At 49.0% G+C, this 19,027-nt stretch overlaps 1 protein-coding gene across 1 annotated transcript in view; it reads left to right on the top strand.

Moving 5' to 3' along the window:
• The window catches only part of LOC147727090 (uncharacterized), a 681,874-nt gene extending 663,198 nt beyond the window's left edge, over positions 1 to 18,676 (top strand). Inside the window, exon 11 of the mRNA XM_086961139.1 lies at positions 18,475 to 18,676. The gene's annotated coding sequence lies outside the window, so the exon portion shown is untranslated. The remainder of the gene's footprint in view (positions 1 to 18,474) is intronic.
• Positions 18,677 to 19,027: the final 351 nt, after the last annotated feature.

The following is a 19,027-nucleotide window of genomic DNA, read 5'->3' as shown; positions in this document are numbered from 1 at the left end:
GCACACAACACAACAAGCTAGAGTGGGACAAGCTGTATTAAAGACTTTATTCCAGACAGTTGCAACAGACACGGGCGACCACCGCTAGGGCGAGAACTGCTGTATAGTCTATTCATAATGTACCATCTGCAGCCCATATGCCTCGAACGGAATATGCTACTTACCAGTATGCATCTGTTCTTGGCATAGAGGGCTGCAGAGTGGTACATGCCCTCCCAGCCTCCCCGGAAACCTGTGTCTGTTCCAACAATATCTTATTTAGATACACTTACATGGGCATTTCTATCTGTATTCTATCATACTACTCCATCTAACCCTACTATGGCAAAACAATCTAAGGATGGAGCCGATGCCCATGCGCACTACCAACCAAAGGAGGAGTCACCAAGCTACAAAAGACTCTCCAAGACAAAAACAAATTGCAATCATCCGAGCCCAACACCAGATGGCGATCTATTCATAATGTACCACTCTGCAGCCCTCTATGCCAAGAACAGATGCATACTGGTAACTAGCATATTCCTTACATGAGGCAATGGGCTTGGCTTGATACTGCCTGATACAGGGCTGATTTTCGCCATTGGACCACCAACAGAAGAGAGAGCTTCCTTTGACGTAGTTATCAGATGTGTTGCTGAGGTCCTGGATTTACAACTTCATTGTAAGATTAAAACCGATGTGTTAACTAACGTTTTTCATCCTGGGCCATCTACTTTTGAGACCTACTGCCGTTCAATGGAGCTGTAACTGATAACCTTGCCCACGACGACAAGGGACCAGACTCCGCAGAGCAGCACCTGGCCATCCTTATTTTCTAACGCAGCACCCCACGCCTAAAAGTTGCTTCAGAAAGGCGAATCCTAATTTGTTCCTCAGAACCCCCCACCCATAGACAGGCAGTTGAAAAGGATTGAGGTGTTTGGGTTATGCAGGTAATCTTCAGTCAGCCTAGCCTTGGGATCAGTCAGTGCCAGTACCTATTGGGCTGTTTTACGCATGCTCTCTGAGATATGGCCAACGAGTTCTTGCTGGCAACTATATGTATATTTTGGTCTGGCCTGAACCCTACTGCCAATTTGGGTCAAGAATTTGGTGCTAGTGGGGTACTCTGGCACCAGGCATGTATGAGATCCACAGGTTTTTCTGGAGATGTGCAGGCATCCCTGATAGATATGCTTTTTTGATGGATCCCGCCTTTTGTCAAAAAAGCTGATTCCACCTTGGATTGCATCTAAGAAAGCCTAGCCACGGCACACCCTTTAGGTCTTTCATAACCTTCCAGACAATTCCCTCAGTTTTGGTCCTTCTTGGAGTACTACAGAGGTTTGCACTCCTACCTTCTGCAGTCACCTTGATCCTTTCATGGCTGGGGATCCAGTAGACGTTTGGTTCACCAGGGGCACTAATTTGTTTATTTATTTATTTCACTTGTATAGCGCATATATCACCCGAAGGTCTTGCAGAAACCCCTAGTAGAAACCCAGATATGGCAAGGGCAGATCAAAAAAGCCATGTTTTTAACTGTTTGCGGACCTTCCCAGTCCCCCTCCCCTGCGGTATTAGCCTCCATGCAACTTTAGTTTGCCTTTAGCAGCACACAACCATTCTGTGGGAGGAAGAATTTGACATTTTCTCCCATGGTCGCAGTCCATCACATCAACAGATAGGTCCTCCAGATTGTCCAGCAAGGCTATGCCCTCCTGTTTCTTTCTGACGGACCACAGCTTCTGCTGCATCAGAGCGCCTCTTAGAGGAGCACCTAATTATTTTACTACAGAAGATGCAAGTTCTCCTGTCCAGAGGTACCATTGAGAAGGTACTGGCCTTGGAAATAGGAACAGGATGCTGCTTACGCTATTTCTTTGTGCCGAAGAAGGATGAAGACCTTCGTCTTATTTAAGATCTTCGTCCTCTGAATGCGTTCCTATGGAAGAATGAAATCAAATGTTCTGCTAGCCCTGATCTGAGCAAGTGGATGGTAGCTTTGGAGCTGCGTAATCCATGCTTTAATGTATTTCAGTCATTCAATTCCGCAGACGTTACCTTAGGTTCAAGGTTCGCCACAAACCTTTTCAGTTTTCTATGCTCCCCTTCGGCCTTTCCAGCGACCCTCGGTGTTTGCAAAATTGATGGCTTTGGTTGCTGCCCATCTATGGAGGTTGGGGATAGTAGTTTTCCCCTACCTCGACAACTGGCTGTTAAAGGCAGGCTTACCACAGTCAGTCATACACCACCGTAAGACAACAGCAAACCTCCTGATATCGATTCATGGTGTCACCTGACTCCTTCACAGAGATTTCTTTTATATGAGCTGTTCTAGACACTGTGAAGTTCAGGACCTTTCTCAGTTGCAACAAGGTCAGGACATTCAGCTATTATCCAGATATTTCAGCCTCAATCCTGGATCTTGTTATAGTAGCTCTGAAGCTTCTTTGATTGTTGGGCTTAATGCTGCCTGCTTCTCCAATTTGCCAGGTGAGATATGCAGGCCCTGCAATCAGATTAGAAGTGTCAATGGGCCCAGCACCAAGGGAACCTGGCGGAGGTCATCAAGCTTTCTGAGGAGAATGCAGAAGATATTCAGTGGTGGCTGCTTGACCTCAACCTGATCATTGGCAAATCCCTCTCTCCTTTCTACCTAGACCTGACAGTGATGATGGATGCGTCACTGTTTGGTTGGGGAGGCCATCAGGGAGAGATCAGAAGGCTCTGGTCTCAGGGGGATACCTAGCTCCACATAATATTGTAAAGGGCTGCAGGCCACCCACCTGACATGGATGTCCTTCCTGCCGTCCATCAGGGGAAGTGCCTTCATGTTTTGCGGCCTGGTGTGGAGAATACAGACCTTTTTCAAGCTAAACTGTTTGATGTTGAATTGTTTGTTTGTTTGGCCTTTGGCCCAGTAAGGTCTTGCAGTGCATACTATTAAATGTTATTTGTCAACCCTTTTGTCCTTTGTGCATCTATCAGATCAACAGTCCTTATGTAAGATATCTGATGTGAAAATGTATTGAAGGATTGAAATGCAACTTCCCTCCAAATCCATTTGTAATACCACAGTGGGACCCCAGTTTAGTTCTGATGATCCTCATATGTAACCCCTTCAAACCATTACATAGCTACTCGCTGCTTCTCCTGACTCTCAAAATTGTCTTCCACGTTGTTATCACATGAGTGAACTCCAGGCTCTCTTGTTTAATCTGTCCTACACCACTTTTTCTGCAGAAACTAATGTTGAGGACAAGGGCAACCTTTTTGCTAAAAGCAGTGAATTGTCTTCAAATTGGGCAATCTATCACTGTCCCACTGTTCTTTGCTCCTCCTCACCTCTCGAAAGAGGAGGAGAGACCCCATCGACTGAACCACAAAAAAGTCTTAAGGTTTTACATCGATCCTACCAATGACTATTGCATGAGCAGTCAGCTTTTTGTGGGGGGTTTTGGTGGTTGGGCCAAGAAAGGAAAGTCTGTACAGAAAAGAACTTGGTCAAGGTGAAGAGTCCTCTGCGTTAAGATCTGCTGTGCGTTGGACAAAAAACAGAGCCAGTTCCACCAGGGCTAATTCTGCCACCACTGCTTTGACACATGGAGTGGCTGTCCTAGACATCTGTCATGCTGCAACGTGGGCGTCAGGGCACACGTTCACAAAGCACTCTGGCCTTGACAGCGAGGTCTGCTGGTCGCTAGTTTAGTCTGCATGATTTCTTTAGTCTGAGACCACTTCACACGCCATCTACGTGGGAAAGGAGTGCTTCGGTATCTGTACTAAAGGTGAGCAATTTGAAGTTAGAAGTATCCATCAGAATAACATGTTACTTACCTTCAGTAGTTCTTTTTCTGGTGGATACACCATCTAACTGAAGGTTCCTCAATGTCCTCCCTCCTCTCCATTCTGTGGAGTAGTCTCTTCCCCATTTACAAAGGCCCCAAATTCTAGATCTACAGACTGGTAGCTCCAGTTATTTTGTGCTCTTAGAGCACAGTGAGAGTCAAAAAAGAAACGTATGTCGACGTGCAGGGATGGCGCTTATATGGGGCTCCTCTCTGTCAATTTTGAGGCAGGACGAAGTGAACGCGGAGCTGCACGGCACCAGCAAACAGTGTGTTGAAGCACTGCTATGGAAACTTCCAGGTACAGTATGTCATCTGAGGAATATCATTAAAGTGTGGGATCTGCAGTTGGATGAAGTATCCCCCAGAAAGAGCACTACTGAAGGTAAGTAATATATTACTATTACTTTTTTAGCATATGCAATCTTATCCCACGTGTTGTAGAATATAATTTGATCTCTGTAGACACTCGAAAGTAAAAAATAATGTACAGTAAAATAAAATGCACAATGTCATTTAAGACGTTGCTTATAGGGCCTTTATTACAAAGTATAGAAACAATAAAGAGCTACCACTTTCCCAACATTGTACTGTAGACAATACTATTGTTAACTTGGGATCATGCAATATGTACTTCTACTTCGACCATCAAAATTATCATTAGTTCACCTTTTGAGATCAATTATTTAATTCTCAATCTGCATTTTTTAGGTCCTCCTTGTAACTGCACCACCCTTCAAGAACTTTCTCTTCATTCTGTCCCTTGCACAGTATCTACTGTGACTAATTAAACATTTTTAACAAGTGGCAGTCTACTTTTTGTGCTCTTAGTTTTTCATTATTACTGCGTTCTGAACTTCTGCTTTAGAGGATAAAACAAGCATTTACAATGCAATGGTCTCGGCATTGTTAAAGTTAGAGCTATTGGCATTGCTCATGACATTATTTTTATTTATGTTTTGGTTTTTAAAACCTAAATAAATGGCATTGTCATTTACAATGCCAATTGCTTAATTGCTCGCAAATGCATGACCTATTGCATTCACACACACACACACACACACAGCAACACACACAAAGCCACCCACACAGTCATTCACATAGAGCCACCCACACACACAGAGCCACCTACACAGAGCCACCCTCACACAGACAGAGCCACCTACACATTGAACCACCTACAAAAAAAACTATCCACACAGAGCCACACACACACAGCCACACACACAGAGCCACACACACAGAGCCACACACACACACACAGCCACACACACACACACACAGCCACACACACACACAGCCACACACACACACGCACAGAGCCAAACACACACACAGAGCCACACACACACACAGCCACACACACACACAGAGCCACACACACACACAGAGCCACACACACACACAGAGCCACACACAGAGCCACACACACACACACACACAGTGCCACACACACACACACACACAGTGCCACACACACACACACACACAGAGCCACACACACAGAGCCACACACACAGAGCCACACACACAGAGCCACACACACAGAGCCACACACACAGACAGAGCCACACACAGACAGTGCCACACACAGACAGAGCCACACACAGACAGAGCCACACACAGACAGAGCCACACACACACAGAGCCACACACACACAGAGCCACACACACAGAGCCAAACACACACACAAAGCCACACACACAGACAGAGCCACACACACACACAGCCAAACACACACACAAAGCCACACACACACACACAAAGCCACACACACACACAAAGCCACACACACACACAGAGCCAAACACACACACAAAGCCACACAGAGCCACACACACACACACAGAGCCACACACACAGAGCCAAACACACACAAAAAGCCACACACACACAAAAAGCCACACACACACAAAAAGCCACACACACACACAGAGCCACACACACACAGAGCCACACACACACAGAGCCACACACACAGAGCCACACACACACACACAGAGCCACACACACACAGAGCCACACACACACAGAGCCACATACACAGAGCCACACACACAGTGCCACACGCAGAGCCACACACACACAGCCACACACACACAGAGCCACACACACACACACACAGACAGAGCCACACACAGACAGAGCCACACACAGACAGAGCCACACACAGACAGAGCCACACACAGACAGAGCCACACACAGACAGAGCCACACACAGACAGAGCCACACACAGACTGAGCCACACACATACACACAGAGCCACACACACACACACAGAGCCACACACACACAGAGCCCCACACACACACACCCAGAGCCACACACAAATACCCAGAGCTGCACACACATACACACCCAGAGCCACACACACATACACACCCAGAGCCACACACACACACACAGCCACACACACACACAGCCACACACACACACAGCCACACACACACAGAGCCACACACACACAGAGCCACACACACACACACAGCCACACACACACAGAGCCACACACACACAGAGTCACACACACACAGAGCCACACACACACAGAGCCACACACACACAGAGCCACACACACACAGATCCACACACACACAGAGCCACACACACACACACAGAGCCACACACACACACACAGAGCCACACACACACACAGAGCCACACACACACACACACACACACACACACCCAGAGCCACACACACACACACATACCCAGAGCCACACACACACACACACCCAGAGCCACACACACACACCCAGAGCCACACGCACACACCCAGAGCCACACACCCAGAGCCACACCCAGAGCCACACACCCAGAACCACACACACCCAGAGCCACACACACCCAGAGCCACACACAGACAGAGCCACACACAGACAGAGCCACACACAGACAGAGCCACACACAGACAGAGCCACACACAGACAGAGCCACACACAGACAGAGCCACACACAGACAGAGCCACACACAGACAGAGCCACACACAGACAGAGCCACACACAGACAGAGCCACACACAGACAGAGCCACACACACCCAGAGCCACACACACACAGAGCCACACACACACAGAGCCACACACACACACACACACACACACAGAGCCACACACACACACACACACAGAGCCACACACACACACACAGAGCCACACACAAACACACAGAGCCACACACACAGAGCCACACACAAACACACAGAGCCACACACACAGAGCCACACACACACACACACAGCCACACACACACACAGCCACACACACACACAGCCACACACACACAGAGCCACACACACACAGAGCCACACACACACACACAGCCACACACACACAGAGCCACACACACACAGAGCCACACACACACAGAGCCACACACACACAGAGCCACACACACACAGATCCACACACACACAGATCCACACACACACAGAGCCACACACACACACACAGAGCCACACACACACACACAGAGCCACACACACACAGAGCCACACACACACAGAGCCACACACACACAGAGCCACACACACACAGAGCCACACACACACAGAGCCACACACACACAGAGCCACACACGCACACAGAGCCACACACGCACACAGAGCCACACACGCAGACAGAGCCACACACACACAGAGTCACACACAGACGATCTTCAAGCCGCTACTTAAAAAGCCCTCCCTTGACCCCGCAATCTTAAAGAATTTCAGACCCATCTCCTTACTTCCTGCCCCCGCCAAAATGCTTGAGGCCCATCGGAACTCGCACTTGTCTGCCTTCCTGGACTCTGGGTTTTTAGATCAGACCCAGCATGGGCTCAGGAAACTCCATAACACAGAGTCTGCGCTCACTATGGTGACAAACAACATCAGAATGAAAGTGGACAACGCTGCTGGTCTTACTCGATCTGACCGCAGCATTCGACACCCTATCTCCCTCGATCTTAACATCTCGTTTGAGGGAGATAGGAGTGGAGGGGCCAGCTTTGAGCCTTCTGTCCTCTTTTCTAGACCTTAGAGAACAGAGGGTCAAACTGGGAGAATACTTCTCCCCTGCTAAATCTCTGCAATGTGGGGTACCACAGGGCTCGGCTTTAAGCCCGACCCTATTCAACATTTATGTGGCCCCTCATGTGGCCCCTCTAGCGAGATTAGTAAAAGCGCAGGGAATGGAGGTGGTGTTGTACGCAGACGACACTCAGATCATGGTGTCGCTGGCCCAATCGGTTAGCGCCTCCGCTTTCAGCTTCAGGAGTTGTATGCAATCAGTCTCTGACTGGATGATACTCAACTCCTTGAGGCTGAATGGCGATAAGACCGAGGTGCTGATCTTTGGAAGGGACCATGATGTGTTGTCAAATGAATGGCGGCCTCCATCCTTGGGAACCTGCCCGGTCCCCTCTCATTCAGCTAGAAACCTTGCAGTCATTTTTGATACGTCGCTGGCAATGACCCTTCAGGTCGATAGAACGGTGGCCACCTGTTGGGGAGTTATCAAAATTCTCCGATGAATAGTGCATTATCTTTCCCCGCAAGCTAGGAAACACAGTGGTTGTGTTGGTCGGTTCAAGACTGGACTATTGCAACGCACTGTATGCAGAGATCAATAAGGGACTGATCCAACGCCTCCAAACAGTACAGAATGCGGCAGCAAGATTTGTACTAGACATTCCCTGCTCTTCCTCTGCGACACTAGCAAGAAAGAGCCTCCACTGGCTTCCGATAGAGCACTGTATCTCCTTTAAAATCATTTGTCTAGTGCATAGGGCTCTGAGAGCTGGAACATCTGATGGGTTGGGATCACTTCTCTCTGGCTATGTTCACAGCAGATGTTTACGTTCAGCACAGCTGAATCTCTTGGTGATCCCTCGGACTAAGAAGACTAGATGGGGAGGAAGAGCTTTCTCTTCAGTTGCCCCTCGTCTTTGGAATGCAGTCCCCTTGGAGCTTAAGTCCTTATCCTCACTGCCCCTCTTCAAAAAGGCCCTCAAAGCACGGTGTTTCAGGAAAGCCTACTAGTAATTAGCTCTCTGGTCATGCAAACATTTTGGTTAGGCGCCTTGATGCCCATTGGGCTGAGTACGCGCGTTATAAATTTGCTTTCATTTAATTCATTTCAGATAGAGCCACACACAGACAGAGCCACACACAGACAGAGCCACACACAGACAGAGCCGCACACACACACACCCAGAGCCACACACACCCACCCAGAGCCACACACACACCCACCCAGAGCCACACGCACACCCACCCAGAGCCACACACTCACCCAGAGCCACCCACACACCCACCCAGAGCCACCCACACACCCACCCAGAGCCACACACACACCCACCCAGAGCCACACACACACAGACAGAGCCACACACACACAGACAGAGCCACACACACACAGACAGAGCCACACACACACAGACAGAGCCACACACACACAGACCGAGCCACACACACACAGAGCCACACACACACACACAGAGCCACACACTCACCCAGAGCCACACACACACCCACCCAGAGCCACACACACACCCACCCAGAGCCACACACACACCCACCCAGAGCCACACACACACCCACCCAGAGCCACACACACACCCACCCAGAGCCACACACACACAGACAGAGCCACACACACACAGACAGAGCCACACACACACAGACCGAGCCACACACACACAGACAGAGCCACACACACAGAGCCACACACACACAGACAGAGCCACACACACACAGACAGAGCCAAACACACACACAACCACACACACACACACCAAGCCACACACACACACCGTTCCACACACACACACAGACAGAGCCACACACACAGACAGAGCCACACACACACTCAGACAGAGCCTCACAGACAGAGCCACACACACACAGACAGACAGAGCCACACACACACTCCGACAGAGCCACACACACAGCCACACAGAGCCACTCAGACAGAGCCACACACACACACACAGAGCCACACACACACATACACAGACAGAGCCAGACACACACACAGAGCCACACAAAACCGGATCACAAGCAGGAGGGAACAGAGGCATAAAAAAAACAAGCATTTACAATGCAATGGTTTTGCCTTTGTTAAAGTTAGAGCTATAGGCATTGCTCTTGACATTATTTTTATTTGTGTTTTTTTTAAAAACATAAATAAATGGCATTGTCATTTACAATGCAACTAGCTTTATCTCTCGCAAATGACACACACAAACACCCACAGAGAGCCCCCCCACACACACACACTCTGTGACCAAATGTTTGCAGGTTGCCAATGCCATTGTGGCAAAGGTTAACAAGAAATCACCACCTAACAACATAACCTGAGCATTAGGGCCTGCTGTACCTCCCTGGGTTCTGGAGACCGTATACTCCCAGGCCACGTTAGGGGCTCGCACTCCACCCATGCACCCCAAATCGCATCACCACAGGGGCCTAAGACCTGTATCACTCACACTGCCAGGGTCTCACCCCTTGCTTCTTCCTCAAGGCTTGCACTACACCTATTGCGTGCTTAAGTCTCCGTGATGGCCTAAAGTATGAGTCCCAGGCAGTGCAAACAAGAGCCATTCTGTCTGTCCGTTGGGCTTGGAAAGTTGACAGAGTAGCCACAATTCCAGTAATGGGATGTTTGTTAGAGGGTGGTCAGCTAATATCTGTGAATTATCTTATGCGGCTGGTAGCGGATGTCCAGCTAGATTGTTCGTTCCAGACTTGACTTCAAGAGCACAGATAAACTCAACTTTACACAGAGGATGCTCAGTATGGAGGCAAATGTAGCTGAGGCAGTTTCACAATGCTGTAGTGAGTGACTATCAGCCTAGAAGATTGACCACTACGTGAGGCCATTCGTTTCAATGGCAGAAGTTACTAGCCCCCATTATATTTATGAGATCCGTTGGAATGCCATTGGTTTTGGTAGGTTAATCCATAGACTTAAAACAAAATCTGAGAATGCAATCCCATGGAAAATGAGGATTTACCAAGAGAAATCAATCCCAGAATGATCTTATTTCTTAGTAGATACTGAAATTCCAGTTTGTAACACCCATGTAACCACATCTCAGAGTTACCTGGTATCTGTAAATATAGAGGTGGGTGGGGCAGAGTGACAAGCAGATCGGTGGGCTTACCATAATGAGGACGAGAGAAGGCACTTTACATGCTGTAAGCAGCATGTGTTACAATTAGACAAATTAGGGTAGTAAATTTACCGACCTCTGAATTATGAAAGACTTCGCCAGCCAGGATGTAATTCAAACACCTGACCTTCATCTCACGACATTTCCCAGTGCCAAACAATCAGATCACTGAGCTATCCTGACAGCTTAACTTTGGAATGCAAGGGCAACGGTGTAACCTTAGCTCTGCAAAGTTTACATAGTACTGCTAGGGTGCAATAGTACTACATACTGACCTGGAGGCTGGTGCTCCATCCTCACTAGAGTTTAGGAGTGCTTCCAGCGGGGGCGACTAGATGGAAAGGCAACAATCCTGGCACAGGGAACAACCAGCGCCACACCTTGCTGGCACCAGTCTGCATTCCTGGGCTGATGCAATTCACACCTCACTTCGCTAGAAAAATGTGTAAGACAATGGCTAGACACCAGCTACTGCTGTTGGATCACACGCTTAACCTGCCAAGAAGTTTTACATAATAGAAAATGTGTCACCAGTGTTTGGTGCAACTCATGCCAAATAAGCAGATATTAATACCGCCTTAACCAGATAAAAAGGGACATGCTACACAGCAGCGAAGGCACCAGACAGCTGTTACACAATATTGTATGCGTATATGTAGCGCATGTACACCAACAAGTTAGTCTCTAGGCACTACTGTCAGATTATGGATGTTGATTGCTACCCAGCTCTATCCTACTCATCAGGCAGCACTGTCAGCCGTCGAGCAGAGAGGCAAGGACATGTGTGCATCAGGACACTTTATTCAGCCTCATCCAGTTGCTTCTGTGTCAGAAGAAATGGGCCTTATACATGCATCAGTGACCATACCCTCGGCGATGCTTTGCTCATAATATCTGGCTTTAGCTAAGACCTTTTGATTTGATGGCAATTACATATATACTTACTTATGGGCATAGCGGCTTTCAGCCAGCCCTTTCAACCATTCGTCTGCTGTGTCATTCACATTTTTCTTCAACCCACTTCAGCAATTGGCTAGCTTCACTGTGAGTGACAGCATTCCACCCTTTCACAAGGAGCGTATCCACACACAAAGTAGTTCATTTAAGAGCCAGGCAGGTACGCCTGGGGAAAAGTGTGCTTTTTAAGCCCCAAAAATATACTTCCTGATTGATGGTTGACGAGCTTCCCCAGGACTAAAATTTAGCAGAAAGCAGGAAACAAGCATTGACAAAGCCAAACGACTGGTGGCCAACATCAGAACCATTGACTTTGTTTATGCTTTTTTTCTAGGTCTGTTACAGGCATCTTTCAATATCTGCCAGAGCTCATGAGAGCACACTTAGACGGAGGTTTGGTCAACTGTCTTCAGCGATTGGCTTGTTTGGGTGAAATGCTTTTTGGTTCGGTCGGGGCTTCCTAAAGTTTGGGACCAGACCAGACAGTTTAACATACACGCCTCACTTCCTCTGAACAACCGCAGCACTCAAGATCTCAAACTTGCTTAGGGGCATCAATAGTTGCGGTGCAAGCAGCATTACCGCATAGGACTCGCAATCATTCCTTCTCGCCCCAGTCCTTGCTCAGTGAGGTTGTAGATTAGAGGGTAAGGACCCAAATAAAATGAGTCTAACTCACCTATCCATGCAGGGCTGCCTTACTATGGAGCTCTGAAAGGTGCTCAGCCCATATGGGGTAAAGGTGGGTGTCGGGATAGAACTTCCTCCTGGACCTCAAAGTCACCTGGTCCAAACAAGTTCAGACATCTTTCTCAGAGAGCTCCTTCCCTAGACCCTCCCCTAACCCCCCTTAACTTTCCTTGCGGAGTTTACCACAGCCACAGATCCACATGCATTTATAAAAATTAGTTAACATAGAATGCCTGGCGATAGCAACAGCGCCATCAACGTCACCAATGCAGAAACAATTTGTCATCCAGTAGCATAGCTTGCATGCTTTAGGCGCTGGTGTAAGCAAGGGCATGGCCCCTTGGACTGCAATTGTAGTAGTAAAATATAGCAAATATCAGGGTTCAATGGCCCGGTGCCACTGCAAACACAAGATGATGGACTGGACAGTCCAGCCAGAACTGCCAGGCCAGGTCCTCCCTGGACCGGAAACAAGCATCCTGGGAATGGTTTCGGGGTTTCACCCCTCATCAGCCAGGCTAGCTTGAATCCAGTGGCACAGCGAGCAAGAGACCCACGTCCGGGCATACCCTTGTCCACTCTAGCACTAATAGTATCTCCTTCGTCAGCTTGGTCTCAAACCGAGAGAAGCCAGAACTCCGTGCTGTCAGAGTTGTCATGTTATTCCACAAGACACCAATGTAGGGGACCCATAACATGCGCCCTGACAACCGCTGCGTCACGGACGTGTTTATGCGGCATGCCGCTATCCCTGAACCACTTCCTGATGCATCCTGAAGTGCATGCCTCTCGCCGTCTCCGCCTGCTGGGCTCTGGGCAGTGGGCACGCACGGGCAGAACTCTGCGTATGCCCGGCGCTGATACGAACATCAGACATGGCGACTGCACTGCATGCATTTACAGCATGGCACAAACTGGACAGCAGTAACGCAGTCAGTGTGAACCTCTCGCCGTACAGTGTGTTGAGAGATGCCCCCGAGACACCCTGAAGGGTGCGCCCTAGAGGGCTGTAGGGGAACATATGGACATAGCTCTGCAGGCACCCACCGACGGTCTGGTGCGTCCTGGGCATCATGTGAGCACCAAGCTTAGCAGACATCCGCCACTTGCTTAGCCCTATGTGCACACCGCTTGATAAGACATATGCAGCGAGTATTCCATTCCCCCACTGTGTGCAACATCCTAGGACACGCGCCGGGAATTAACGCAGCCACCAATCACAGCACTCGAACTCTCGCGCATGAAAACTCTTCACTCGCGCGCCGCCCCTCGCACACGTGGATATGTGCACCTAGGCACACATGCACCAACCACACCTGCTGCACGTTGGTACTTGTGCGCCCTACTCTTGCATTATTCGCCCACTTTTATTCCAACACGTAGCTGCAGCAGGGAGCAACGTACACCAGGCGGAGCATGCATCCTGCGCTTGCTGCACTCTAGGCACGCGAGTAGTGCGGCGGCTATGCATGCTTTATCAACTGGAATGTCAGACAGCAAACAGCACTTCCGCTAAGCCCTCACGTAGCGGCTTTCTCTCCAAACATTCGTTAAAGTGGCGAGTGAATGAATAGGCAGTAATTGTAATTGCATCTATATAGCGCTAACTACCTATGGCGAGGTGTCGAAGCGCTTTAATTGATTAACGTACAGGTTGCAGTACTAAGAGAAGAGGTCTCCAGTCCTGACTTCATCAAATGAGCTGGAAATGTGTTAAATGACGAAAGTTATAAACCTGGACAGTCTAACTGACTGAGTGAATTACAAGAAAGTCGCACACATAGGCTTCGTCAGTTGTCTCATTCCCATACGCTTGAGTGGAGTCTCACACCCTGACATATTCCGTTGCCCCATGCATCCTCTTAAGTAGTCTCACGCCCTGACAGTCACCGTTGCCCCATGCACTTAGTGAAGTCTTGCACTTACACGTCCTCAGTTGTCTATTGCACTTAAATGGGATCTCACATCCTGGCAGCCTCCATTGCACCATGCACTTAAATGGAGTCTCACTCCGTGACAGTCTCCATTGTCCTATACACTTAAGTGGAGTCTCACACCCTGACAGCTTCCTTTGGCCCATGCACTTAAGTCGAGTCTCGCACTTACATATCTGTTGTCTCACACCTAGGCAGCCTGTTAAGTGGAACCTCACACCTGAGGATCTTTAACGGTCCCACGCACTCCAGTGGAGTCTCACACCAGGTAAAGCTCAGTCCCCCCATATACTTGAACTGAGGCACAACAGGAAAGCAGTGCAGGCATCCCAGGGTTTGTGGATTTTCCTCTACCCTCAGCCTTGTGCCTGCTCTCTCACACATGCAAACACCTTTCGATGCTCACTCACCGGCCGGGCGGGCAGTAGCAGCAGTAAGCAGGGGGCCCAGAGCAGGATCGTCACCGCCATCCTTCCAGGTGGACTCAGTGGGGGTTTTCTGGGTTCAGTGGAGTTTAGAGCAGGGGAAGGGTCGGGTCACAAGAAACAGGGCTGTGCGGGAAGGGCTCTCGCAACTGCGGAGGGCGCTCGGCAGGCGGCGCAGTCACGGTGATGGTTGATGCACTCGGCGGTCGGTGCACAGGTCTGTCCGGCTCGTGCCGCTGTCCGCGCGCCCCACCTCCCTGCCTTGCATTGGGGGCATGCCCTCCTCTCACACCGCCCTCTGACATCACTAGCACGGCTGTCAGTTTCTGTGACATACTGTACACATACAGAACAGCAGCGTCCACACATGCAGCACCACAGACTGCCTCGCACACCACACTACACCGACAAGACACACACAGACTAGACGCACACAGACATCTCCCACGAGTGTGGCCCCAGAGGCCGGCCACACTCGTCCTCTCTTCCCTTTTGCGCGGCGGGGGCAGGCACCGACAATGTGCCTCGCGCCCCCTCCGCTACCGCTCCTCCAGGCGCGCCTCCTCCTCCTTCTCTGGGGCTCCCTCAGGTCAGAGGAGCCCTGTAACGGCCGCCATGCTTCTCTTCTTCCTTCCCCCGAGCTCAGGGGCGGGACCTCCGGCCGGCCGCGCTGCAATTGGCCGGCCGGCCGAGCACTTCCGGGTCGCCGCGGGCAGCGCGGCGGCCCTATTCAGACAGGCAGGCGGGCGGCGATCACGGGGATGAAATCGAGGTGGGCTCTCGATCAACGTAAATAATAAAGCGAGGTGGGCTCTCGGGATTGGCATCAAAAAGCGCTCCCAAGCGCTACGAGGACAATGAAGCGCCCCAAAGCGCTAGGGGCGAACTACAGAGGCAGCGGTAGGGGGGCGGGAACGGGAGGCGGTGCCTTCAATGCCGGATCAGATTCGGGGGCGTTCCCGAGAACCGGCTTTCGGCTGACGTAGCCAAAAGCCAAAAAATCTCAGGAACGCCCCCGAATCTGGTCCTGCATTGACGGACAAACGTGTCTTCAAATGGCTAGCCTCCATTTATGGAGCTAGCCAATGGATGACGGGGGTGTATTCCAACCCCTATACTATACTCATTAGGTTTTTTCTAGCGAATGCTTACTTCGTAAGCATTGGCTAGTCAAAACCTAAAACGATCACAAGCAGGAGGGAACAGAGGCACGAAAAAACCAGATCACAAGCAGGAGGGAACAGAGGCACGAAAAAACCAGATCACAAGCAGGAGGGAACAGAGGCACGAAAAAACCAGATCACAAGGGAACAGAGGCACGAAAAACCGGATCACAAGCAGGATGGAGCAGAGACACAGAAAACGGGCATAGAGGCTGGTTAAACTACTCACACACCACATACTGAATTTACATGTTGAAGAGTGCTGTAGGGGATGTACAATTATAGTATTATACTGAGTGGAAGCGCCTTACAAGCTTCCTCTCACACTGCACAGTACACGCACAAGGCCCCCTCACCTCAAACAATGGTGCCTTTTACCCCTAGTTTACGTTGACTGCACACGTGTTACCAATAATCAGATTTCCCTTTTTTCCTCATGCAAATCTACCTGACAGTGTCCAGGCCCCGACAGGGGTTAATCAGCCCCTCCAGTGAGAACAATGGGGCCTGTGCAGCTTCAAACGGAAACGAGCTGAATATTTCATCTGGCAGCCACTCAGCTGCCGGCCTCGATTGCTGCCTCGGCGAAGGTGCAGAGTCTAATATAAAGTGACAACGACATCAGTTTACATGGGATCAGTCACACTGAACACGACTCCCTTAACATAAACACCATTTAAATGGCGCGTCTGGATACAGCGAGCAGTCGGGAGTGTGCCTGAGCCGATGCCCAGACTACAATGGAGGACGAGAAACAGGCAGCTGAGAATTAGCGCCGGCAAATGAAAGCCCGGCCCGCAGAGGGCACGCCCCCTGAAACATTTTAAAGCGGCGAGGCCTGGCACCAGCGACCCCGCGTGTACTAAAGAGTGTGGAAATTGAGCTTTTCGGTTCAGATACTTAACCAAATGCATTACGTCTGACCTATATTCCTACTTGTATGGCATGAGAGGAAAGATCCCGCACTGCAATTACTGCAGTCTTTCAAATTGCTGTAACCGATCAGCCACCCTTGGTCCCGAGTTGCACAGAGATTGCTCTCAGCGTGGGTGATGGCGCGGCTCCGCTGGCAGCTTTTAGCTGTTAGGCCTGAAAAGCACCAAGTCACAGCTGAAGCCAGGAAAACAGAAAGGGAGCATGTTTTTATTAATATGCACCAGCTGGACACTGTTTTCAAATAACAAACTATTTAAAGGAATGTTTTTATCTTCTTCCATGAGGATTGGTGCTTTGTTCTTTCTGTTAGAGTTAGAGACAGATGAGCTACTGTAGCCGTGAACTAAATAAATACCTAATTTCGGCTGTGGTTGTAGGTGGAACCGCATTCTTTGTTCGGGAGAAGGGTTATGTTTCCAACATCACACCCAAAGCTAGGGAGAGAAAGAGATAAAGGAAAGGAAAATAAATGGATAAAGAGAATGATGGGGAAACAGCGAGCAGTCGGGAGCGTGCCCGAGCCGATGCCCAGACTACAATAGAGGACGAGAAACGGACAGCCGAGAATTAGCGCTGGCAAATGAAAGCCCGGCCCGTAGAGGGCACGCCCCCTAAAAGAGATAAAGGAAAGGAAAATAAATGGAAAAAGAGAATGATAGGGAAACAGGCGGGAGCCAATCCCAGCACGGCAGGCCGATGACGCTGCCGCAATCCCTAGGGGCAGGAACAAACCACAGCGCTGCAAACCGATGATGTAAGCCCCGTCCGTTTCAGACTGGGGGCGTGTTTTTTAGGTTTGAGTGACTGAAGACGTCACACAGAGAAAGAACCTAAAAAACACGCCCCGAATCGGGAAAAGACGGGGCTTAAAGGGAGTGACGCCCCTCTCCTCCAATGGCTGGCCAGCATTTACGAGGCCAGCCAATGGAGAAGAGGGGCGGGTTCAAACCCCTATACTAAGAATCATTAAATCTCTGACCGAGACTGCGCAAGCGCAGCCTACGGTTCTCGACCTAAAAAGAATCCCGGTTTTGTCCTCTTTAAACTAAACAAGAAAAACCAACAAGCGCTTTCTCGATGGTGCTATTTCACTTTAATAATGAGTGCTTTATTTGAGTTCAAGAATTTAACTTCAATCCTTTAGAGGAATCAATGCTGTGAGGGTCTATATTTGTTGAACTTGAACATAAATAAAGAATGTCGAGTTTCGGTAGTTTTGTTTTTATCTGCACTCGCTCCATTGTATGAACCTTTTTGAAAAAAACACTTTAAGACTGTGAGACAATCTTAAAAATAATCGTTACAAGTGTACAATCTTGACACTGAATGTATATTTGATAACCCTTTAAGTGACATGTTTTCTTTTTTCCTTTATTTCAGCCTGCAAGATCTCGTTTCCTGAACACCTCTTTTGTCAAAATCACTTTTTTATTTTTAAATGTCCTGTCCAGTTTGATATTATTTCTTGTGAACTGGTATATATTTTATACTTTTGTGTTGAACAAGAATGAAAGTTGAGAATGATAACTAATGAGTAACCTTGCTCTGTTCTAGGTTAATAAAATACCCTTTGAATTGGGAATGTAATGGTGGTAGTTTGTGTCATTAAAAGTGTATAATTAAACAGTAGTTGATAAATGGGTACTCTTACAACCTGCATTCCTCGCACAACATACAATACATGAGTTGTGCCAAAAAATGACCAATGAATGTACCAGGTTAGTAATACCAGTGGTGCCTTTTGTGATTTTCATAGGTGCTCTAGGCTGTGTCCCCTAACCTTACAGGCTGACTCCATGTCACTAAGGATACATTAGTTAGTCCTGGGCTCTTCTTTAATAACTTAAGATACTAGCATTTTTCATTCTCATCAACAAATCCAATTGAACTAAACAACCATATTGTGATGGTTTGTGAAAGGAAAACTACAGCG

Source organism: Lissotriton vulgaris, chromosome 3_1 (assembly GCF_964263255.1).
Source record: "Lissotriton vulgaris chromosome 3_1, aLisVul1.2, whole genome shotgun sequence".
NCBI classification, from domain to species: Eukaryota; Metazoa; Chordata; class Amphibia; order Caudata; family Salamandridae; genus Lissotriton; species Lissotriton vulgaris.
The sequence above is the reverse complement of the archived record's forward strand: the minus strand, read 5'-3'. Positions and strand labels throughout refer to the sequence as shown.